The sequence below is a fragment of the Peromyscus eremicus genome, chromosome 1 (assembly GCF_949786415.1).
Source record: "Peromyscus eremicus chromosome 1, PerEre_H2_v1, whole genome shotgun sequence".
Lineage (NCBI taxonomy): Eukaryota > Metazoa > Chordata > Mammalia > Rodentia > Cricetidae > Peromyscus > Peromyscus eremicus.
In genome coordinates, this window is record NC_081416.1 from 105,729,338 (window position 1) to 105,740,056 (window position 10,719).

A 10,719-nucleotide genomic window follows, 5' to 3' on the forward strand; every position below is an offset into this window, starting at 1 on the left:
GCATTTATGCATGTGTATGAGTGTTTGTGCATGTGTTTATATTTTTGCATGTGTGTTTGTGCACGTGTATACGTGTGTTTATTTATGTGTTTGTGCATGTGTGTGCATCTGTTTATGTGTGTGTCTAATCACCATGCCTCTATTAAAACATTTTTTTCATACAGTGTTCATACAGCCACTTAAATACTCATTCTACAAAACTGGATGTAATTCTGCATCATGACCATAATGGTTAATGACTATCATATCAATGTATAAGAAGAAACTTAAAGACAAATATGTTTTAGTTTATTTGTTCAATGTGTTTGGTACCTGCTTTAGGAGAAATGGTGGTAGAGTGAGCACTGTTTGTGTAACTTGAATCTCAAAAGAAATAAATTGTCTTGAAGGAGGATTTGTCCATCTAGATCCTCATTTGGCCAATTGAAAAACACATTGAACTTCAGGTGATTATACATGAAGCTCAATATTTATTTTCAAAATATTTTTTATGGTCATACTATTTTTCAGTGAATAAATGCACAGTTGTGAATAAATGCATATGTGTATGTTATGTATTATAGAAGGTATAATACATAAAATTAACATTTCTATCATCACAGTACAGAAGACCAATTATAATCTAGTCATTTAGTAGTAGATACTAAAGCAATTTCAGATTATTAACTATTGTAAATAATTCTGGGAGAATCTTTCCATATATATTTTGAACACACTACATTTTAAATATTTAATCTTTTTGTATTTATAGTTAAATTTTAGTAGAATCATTTGCCTCTCAGTTGTGTCTCCAAACAACTGTATTTATCAGAATATCCTAGTTTTCTGTTTATTTAAAAATACTGGCTTTCAACTTGATTTCTCCATTCCAATCTGTTCACTTCTGTTTCTTAGTGTTCATATTTAATCTAATACTTTGATATTTGATTTTTATTGGTCACGTGATATTTGTTCTTTTTCTCTAGTAATTTAAATACATAATTTTATATGACTATCATTCAAATGTATGTAATGATACAATTGCTCTTATTTTTAAGTATCCATTAATTTAAGATTAATTTAAACTTTCTTTTAAGTACAAGTATTACAATGTGCCTAAAAGAAAATATAAACTTTACAAATAGTTTTTCTGGGTACTTTTCACTAATTTCTTGTTTCCTCAACTTTATTAATATATAACTGAAGAATAATTGTACATTTTCCAAGATGCATCATTCTATGTTTCAACTAACAGAGTCATTTTTTAATAGTGAAATGACTACATTTTACTGTGACTACCACATTTATTACCACGCCTACTTATCATAAATGTCAATCTGACTGTGTAGAGACATGGGATGAGGATGCTTCTTTAGCATAGCACAAGTTAACAGCACAGACTTATTGATTGCTCTCTCTATGCAGTGTGCTCTGACCTACTTATCTGATACTGAATGTCTGCACTCTTTGCTCCATGTCCTTATTTCCTAGACTCTCCTGGCCCTGGGAACCACCTTTCTATTCTGTTCCCTGCTTCTGTGATCCCACAAATAATTAAGATGAGAAAACACTTGATGGTCTATGTCTGGTTTGTGTTATTTAGCGTAATTATCCTGAGAGTTATCAGTATTTTGTAAATAGAAGCAATTCTTTCTTATAAAGGCTAGTATGTCTCTTAGCATTGTATTTATTCGTTTATCTGTTGTTAAATATTTAGGTTGCTTCCATATTTGGACACTGTGAATATTGGTTTTAATTTAATGTCCTTCATATATAAATCCATACACAGTATTGCTGAGTCACACAGGTATGTCTATTGAACAACGCCCTCAGTGTTTACCACAATGTCTGTACTCTTGCCACTAAAAGAGAACATGATTCTTTTTTTTTATCTACTTTCTTCCCAACATTCTTGTCCTTCTGACAGTAGCCTTTCTAATAGGTTCTGGATTCTATCTAATTGTGGTTAGGATTCACACTTCCATGATTGCTGTCTCAGCATGTGGTTATATAACTCCTTGTACATTTGTGTCTTTTCTTTGGAAACATGCTTTTCCAAAGCACTTTTTCTCACTTTCACATAGAAGTTTTTCTATTGTACTTGTGACTATTGAATTGCAAGCATTCCTACATATTTGAGATACACGGAATTTATTAGAAATTTCAATTACAAATATCTTCTCCTGTTCTGTGGTTTCTTGTTCAATTTTTTATTTTGTTTTTGATGTGCAGAAGTTTTTTAGCTTACTTCTTTCTTTTTCTTTCCTCCCTTCCTTTTTCTTTCTTTTGTTTTTTGTTTTTTGGTTTTTTTTTGGGGGGGGGACTACTCTTTGTCCAGTCTTATTTTCAAAATATAATAAGACCAATGTCAAAGACAATTTCCCTGAGTTGTTTTCTAAGGAAGTCTAAAGTTTCAGAGTTTATATTGAAAATTTAATCCATTTTAAGTTGATTTAAAATATATTACATTTTGTCTTAGTTTTCTATTGCTGTGACAAAATACTATGACAAAAATGCTTTATTTTAAAAAGTCTAATTTAAAGAAACTCATGGTTTCAGAGGGTTAGAGTCCATGTTCATGGCAGCAGAGCAAAGGAACAATTGAGAGCTCACATCTTAATTCTGAAGCAGGAGGCAGAGAGAACTAACTGGGAATGGATTTGCACATGTCTTTTATAATCTCAAAGATTACCTCCAGTGACACAGTTTTTCCAACACAACTATAACTCCTAAGCCTTCTCAAACAGTTTTACCAACAGGGGACCAAGTATTGAAATACATGAGCTGAAGGCAGACATTCTAATTCAAACAACCACATATTTTTGTCTTACTTATCTTTCATCATTGGGGTGTGTGTGTGTGTGTGTGTGTGTGTGTGTGTGTGTGTGTGTGTGTGTATGTGTGTGTGTGTGTGTACTTATCTGTATAAAAGTTGCTACACTATGTGTATGTGAAGGTCAGAAGATAAACTAAGGGTTTCCTTCCACCATGTTTCTTTCCTTGGGATCAAATCTAGGCCCTCAAGCTTATCAACAGGCATCTTTTCCCTCTGAGACATCTTACTCACACATGTTAACTTTTGTGTGTGGTATAAATGCGTGCTTTCATGTATTTTGCTGCAGATCCTGTTTTCCACTGCCATTTCTCAAAGGTCCTGCCATTTCTGGTCATGTTTTATTGTTGCTTTTGTACAACTTAGTTAATTTTAGATTACACATGCTTATTTCTGGGATATCTGTTGTCCCATTGGTTTATGTGTATGTTTAATTTTCTTTTTTCAAACTAGGTCTCTTGTACCCCAAACTGACCTTGAAGTTACCTTATAGATGAGGATTATGGGTAACTCTAAATTCTCCTGCCTCTACTTCTATAAATGCTGGGATTACAGACACTATGCCCAGTTGTATGGGATCAAACCCAGAATTTTGTACATGATAGGACAATATTCTAGCTATTGAGCTGCATCTCCAATTCAGGTTTCTAATTTTGACATCCTGGGGTTCTTACAGTAGATAGGCAGCAGTTACCAATTTGTGGCTCAATTCACAATAAAACAAAACTACTGTGAAAGGACACTGACCTTCCTAGACCAAAAGGTTAGCTCAGTTTGCAAAATAAGAGCCATGAAACCATGAGGAAACAAGTTTGATTTTTGTCACCCATATGTAGGTGTGGTGGCATCTGCTGGAAGTCACACCATTGAAAGACAAAGATAGTCATATTCCTTGATCTTGCTAGTCAATCAGCTATCATACTAAGCAAGCCCCTTCTCCCAGTAAGAGATCTTATCTCACAAAAATCAAAAAAGAAAAGAAAAAGATAAAGAGATCAAAATGGCTAGCTTCTGAGAAACAACATCTAAAGTTAACCTCTGGTCTCCACGTGCATGCATATATACAAGTACCTTCACAACTATACGTAAACACATGCACACACTACACAATACACACACACACACACACACACACACACAATTTCCCACATACAAAAGAATGTTTGATTTAACAAGATCTAATACATCAGTAGGCACTGATAAAGTAGAATTACAGCCAGGTTTCTACAATGAATGAGAAGCTATTGATCAATTTCGCTTTCTGTAAAACCATGAATGGGGACTCACCTATAATATGCATGAAAAGTTTGAACACACAGTCATTGTGGAATATTTGAAGAAATGTTTTTCTACAAATGCCCAAAAAGGGCCTGCAATGTGTGGGGCACACTTTTAGACTCACTAGTTCAAACAGACAAACAACTATTATCCATATAGATTTTATGTTTTACTAGGGAAGTCAGAGAACACATGAACAGAATACAGAAAATGCAAGGAATCTTGGAAGGTGTAATAGACTGGGGGTTAATTAAATTAGGCAAAAAAGTGGGTTGAAATTAACTCTGATTTTAAAATAAGAGAAATGGTACATCATACTGCACAATGAGCAGAAAGAGAGATGGAGATGGTGAATTATGAGTGGTGAGGACATGTGTTGATGCAAAGCATCTAGAAGAACAGCATACCTGAGTAGAGAACTCAGGGAAACAAGAAGACTGGGACATGAGGTCAGAGTTGAAGGGGAAGTGGTGGCTCATATAAAGTCCTGTGTGCAAGAAACACTTGTTGTATAAAGATATTTTGAAAATTAAAATCTTTCCTGAAGGAATTTTGTCTGCAGACTTCTTCTTGTGAACTTGGATTGAACAACATGTGCTTTTTTGAGATGAACAATTCAAAATTTTAATGATAAGCCAGGCAGTGGTGGTACACTTCTCTAATCCTAGCACTCAGGAGACAGAGCCAGGCCGAGGCGAATCTCTGTGAGTTCGAGGCCAGCCTGGTCTACAGAGTGATATCCAGGCAGGCACCAAAACTACACAGAGAAATGCTGTCTCCTGTTTCAAAAAACTAGAAAAAAAATTTAATGCTTTCTCTAATCAACACTGTAATGGGCTTCTCTTCTAATCTGTAAAAATTTTGGAAGTAGGGTAAGTGGGAAAATCTATATATTCATCATGCTCTGTGCCTAGTTGGCTCTGAATTCCCAGATGTTTAGAGATCAGGATGACTTTGACCATGTATACTATCCAGGTTTCCATTTCCTGACACTATTTTGCCTCTTCCCTTTTTCCCTTTGTGTTTGCATCTTCTCCTGTATGTAATATTCTGAAGTGTTGTACACAATGCAGCAAGACATCAATCCATGGTTTTAATTAAGCACAGACATTGCATTGCTTGTAGCAGGCGATTTATTGACTTGCTTTTTAGTCCAACATTTATAAAGTACTTCAGATCTGTAGCCACACACCACTGTTTTTATTTTCCTTCATACTAGATCCCACCTATCTGGAGCCTCAGCATATTCTTTCACCTTTCATCAATACAGAGGAGACATGCGCCATGAAAAAAATATTCATGTATAGAGGAGTATTTGGAGACTAGAAAGTTTGCTCAGTGTTTGCCACCCATGCCTGGTGGCTAGAGCTCAGTTCCAACAACCTCCATATATGGGGAAGAAGAACTTACTCTGCAAGGTAAGATGCACACATCTGCTACACCAGCCACAAACACACACAAACAATAAAAATTATTAATTAAAATAAAAGTAAGACCTACAGGTGGTGGCTCACACCTTTAATCCCAGCACTTGGGAGGCAGAAGCAGGCAGATCTCTGGGAATTTGGTCTACAAAGTAAGTTCCAGGACAGCTAGGACTACTACCAGAGAAACTCTATCTTGAACAATTAAACAAAATAAGATAAAATAAAAAATAAAAGTAAATAACTAAGACAGAATGTCAGGGATCATGTTTCTCAAAGACTGACAATGTAATTCTTTTAATGCTAGGAATTATGTATTTTTTACTACTTCTAATCATTGCTTATGTAGGAATGGTTATATATTTTCGGGAATCATGAATAAGTAGAAAATGAATTCCTTCTTAGAATAAGTGACAGTTTGAATACTGGCTCTACTTTTATAATTCTAATTAATCAATTAATATTCAATTATTAACTCACCTTGCAACTGTATTGACCTTCTCTATGTCTCAGTCTTTATTTAGAAATTGTACATAATATAATTACCATTTCACTAATGTAGTGAATAACCTGTATATAGAAGCACTTTCACACAGGCAGCCAAATTCTGATGCTCCACCAGTTTCCTTTAAGACACACCTGCAAAGAACTATCCATGCAGACAATTCTCCATGTGAAATATCTTGCTGAGTTCCACTGTCTTCTTATGGACATCATACCAACTATGTAAGCCCTGCTTACTTACTCTGAACAGCTCTGGGTTCCTCACTCCAAGAGGATGACAATAACGTATTTTATTTCCTGATGCTTGCTACACATGAAAATTCTGAAGACAAAGCTTTCTACAAAGACTGCCCACTGAATTAAAGTGTGTGTGTACATGTACTCAGATGATAAATATGTATGTATGTGTGCACACATAATGTATTTAAACAATCCTGTCAAACTGAGTGTGTCTGTGCATTTAGTTTCAGGCTCCCAGCTATAATAAAGCCTGTCCTGTGTTAGCTCCTGACATCTATAACCCATCTAATATTTAGAACATGTGCGAAAGACTTACTTCTGCTTGAGGTGGGGGGGGGGAGGTTAGGTCCCAAAGAGGATGTGTGGAATTGGCAGTGGGTGAGGAGGTGGAGATGGACAGGATCTAAGGGTAAATCAGGATGGCTGCCAGCAGCGTTTAATTGAAAAAAGACTATACTTTTATACCCTACATAGAATTAAATGAGAGACAAGGGGCATGTAAACTGAGGTGCGGCTTGAGATTAGGGGTTGAGAAATCCAGCATTGACCTTGACAATAGGCACCATTGATATGTTAATGGAAGGGCCACAAGTTTCTCTTGCTAGAGATAAGAATAAATGCTTTATCCAGCAGGAATTATCTCAAGCCCCCAAGGGAATGGAGACATTTATCCAAATACCTGACCTTGGGAAAAAGGACTTCTTCTGGGGGCCAGACACTAAACTACAAATTCTTACTTAGTCTTACTATATGGGCCTGTTCCCCTCATAATGCTCCCCAAAAAGAAGGTCCTGATGTCTTACTCTTTTCCCATTATACCGTACCGTTCTGATTTCTCTGTTTTTATTAAATGAACTCTTGCCCTTAATGGTCTCAGGCACTGAATCGGAATTGTAGGCATTTTATCCTTGGGATCAGGTGTGTCTGGTAACACCTGTTCTTGATGTAATTAGGAGGGTACTGAGAGGGCCAGGCAAATATCATGACAGTCCCCTAATAATCTAGTTAAGAACTGAAAGGGACATTTTGAGAGATGTTCCTTCCCCTCCCGCCTCCTTCCTCTAAAGGTATTTGCTGACCAGCAGTTTTAGAACTGATCAGAAGTTGAACTCATGGAAAGATAAGGCTGGAACAATAAATCTATGTATCCTAGACTTGGCCAAACAAGATATGGGGAGTAATGGATTCAACTGACCAGAAGTTGAATTCATGGGAGAATAGGACTGGAACAATAAATCTGAATGTATATATCCTGGGTTCAGCAAAAGCAGGACATAGGGAGTAAAAAATTTATGTCTCTATACATACCCTGAATCCTGTTAGCCGTTTGTAACCTTATGCTTACAGTTCAGCCAGTAACTACAAAGAACTACCTCACCACTAGCCCCCTTGTCCAATCCTGAGATATGTAATCCTCTGCATGTAAACCTTTCCTATATAAACCCCTTAAAGTGAGTGCTCAGGACCTTCCCTCTTTTCACCTGCTGTAATTTGGTGTTGGGGAGGTCCCTGCCTAGGCCGGAATAAACGCGACCTATTGTTCTTGCATCAAGTTGGATCCTTGGCGGTCTTATTGCAGGGCTCACACATGGGCATTACAGAACTAGACCTCCGTTCCTACATGAACTAGACCTGGGCCAAACCCCGCGCCCCAGGAGATAACCAAATAAAGACAAAGCCTGGGAGGCAGAGCCAGGCAGATCTCTGTGAGTTCCAGGCCAGCCTGGTCTAGAGAGTGAGATCCAGGACAGGAACTAAAACTACACGGAGAAACCCTGTCTTGAAAAACCAAAAAAAGAAAAAAAAAAAAAAAGAAAAGAAAAAAAAAGTAAACTGTGAAGCCTCATGTTTTCTGTTATCCTGTCCATTATTCTTTCTGCTTTCTTTCCACGCGTCCTGCTCCACAGAGACAATATTTACTTAAGACATCCTTCCTCTCTTCCACCATTTGTTACCACATTTCATTTGTTCACCCCATCCCTGTCCTATTAAATATAGCGAAAACTGCTTCTCAGGTAACTTATTTATGTCCATCTCATTTTAGTGGAATAGACTGGATCAGAGCCCAGGCTATCGCATGAAGAACAAGCAATCAGTTCCATTTCTGCCATTTATCAGCACATATGATAGGTTAAGTCCACTAACATTCCAAGTCCATGTCTCTTCCTAGAGGGAATACATGTGCTTCTTGATGTGGATGTGGAGAACTCATCACAGATATAGCAAGGTGCTTATCCACTGTATCTGCATAGAGAATAGATACTTTAAATTCACTGGCTATGACCATCTGGTGGGCATTTTAACTATCTGCATCATTTTGACTTTGATAATATTTCCCACCTTGTATTTTAGTAATATATAAAGTAAAAATATATATGTCTATTTCTAATATTTTCTGACACTGGTGGCACTCAGTACACTTTTTAGGTGAAGGATAAAATTAATGAGTTTCCCAATAGCAGAAATATTTCAGTGTGTCTTGTTTAACAATACCAATCATAGGAACTCCTCATTATATTTAGCCAACAAAATGTGTCAAATATAACTGAGCTTGAACTTCATAATTAAGGTAGTAGTTTAATAAAATATTTACTATAAAATATTTGGAACATGCATATATTAAAAATGGATTGCTTGAGGTCAAATACAAATGTGAAGTAAGCCCTGAATTTTCCCTGACAACGTTTCTCAGTAGCCTCATTCCAATCTATACATCTTTCTGTTCCAATGCCAAGGTTAAAAATGGGAAACAATTCAATCTATGTGACACCTGGTTATAATAAGCATCAATTAGATTTAATAACTAAATTGTTCATCCATTTGAATTAGTCATATTAAAATTCATGTTACACTGTCTACTACTATTAAATTAATACTTACTATTCACATAAAGGAAGGCAAATGAGTATTTCTTTTGTTTGGATTCAGGTATCAATAAAGTGTTATGTAAACCGTTCTTCATCAACAGATTCAAGCCGTAATGCTATGTTAACTCAGTCCTTGATTTTCCTGTTTATAGTTCTGTGGGAAAGAATAGTCTATGGGCTGGTCATGTTCACCCTAAGTAATTTCATTTGGTAAGTTAATTAGTTGATGTGGTTAACACTCATATCTATGGCCTCACAGATTCTTCAAATAATATTAGTTAGTCATTGGACACATTCTATCTGTAAATCCAGTACAGGTGATTCTTACACTGAGTATATAGGTTCTATAATATGTGTGTCTTATTGAGTTATTTATTTCTGTCAGCAAGTGAAGTCTATGCACAGAGTTGGAGATCAATAAACAAATGGTCAATAAGCCTTGTTAAGTAAGAGTTCAACCTCTGTTAACAGAAAATCAGATTCATACGGTTTGTAATTTTGCTAAGTTACATGTCCTCTCCTGATTTCATTTAAATTGTCCACAAAATGGAGGGAAAATAGTAACAGATGCAACTGGAGAATTAATGCAATTTTACACCTAATCTGTTTCACAGAGTGATTGACACTGTAGCAATGGCTTAACTTGTTGGTTAATCTGTTTATATCAGGATGCTACTATAAGCAGTGCTAGCAAAATGCCACTTCTCTGACATGAGAACCTGACCTTGAGGCAATTATGCTATACCAATACTCTGAAAACACTGATAAGGCTCAGAATATCAACACAAATTTGCATGAAATAAATATAAAGGTGACAATAATTCCTATGTGATAAACTATGTCTGTACTGGGAAGGACTATGAATACATGACAACATAGTGCACGCACTATCTTTCTGGATCCCCTGAGTTCCATGTCAGGGAACTCCCTTTGGAGCTACCCCTTCACAGGGCTGGAGTTTTTAACCTCTCTGGGACATGACACTTCTAAGATCAATGTTCCACGATGTGGACCTTGTTCCCTTGAAGTTGAACTTGTTATCTGACAGGAAGAAAACTTCTGGATGGATTTGTAAACTGACACCTGAATTGTTGTAGAGAAGAGTCAGCACCACTAGAAATGTATTTTAACAAATCATCCCCTAAGTCTGGAATCTTAGAACTAGAATTGATGGTGCATGCAGCTGCATTTGTACATTTTCCATTGTAGGAAGTTCTGCTGCATTGTTTGTGTAACTGGTCAGATGGCCTCTTCAGTGATACTTGCTTCACGGGAAAGAGTTTCCCCTAAGTATTCTAATGTATTGCCACACAATTTTTGTCATTACACAATACCCTTTGGGAGGAAATTGGTCTATCCAAAATACTGAACCATCAATTTTGTATCTGTCATATCATAAAGGACAGAATAATTTATGATTCTTCCTCATTACTAATCTTTGCATATTTGAAAACTATTATATCCCCAATTACTCTGTTACTAACTTAAAAATGTGGAAATAATAGAGAAAACACTTGACATTGACTTAAGCTTCCATACATGTACATACACTCAAATGAATGATACACACATGTGTACTTACATGTACATATTT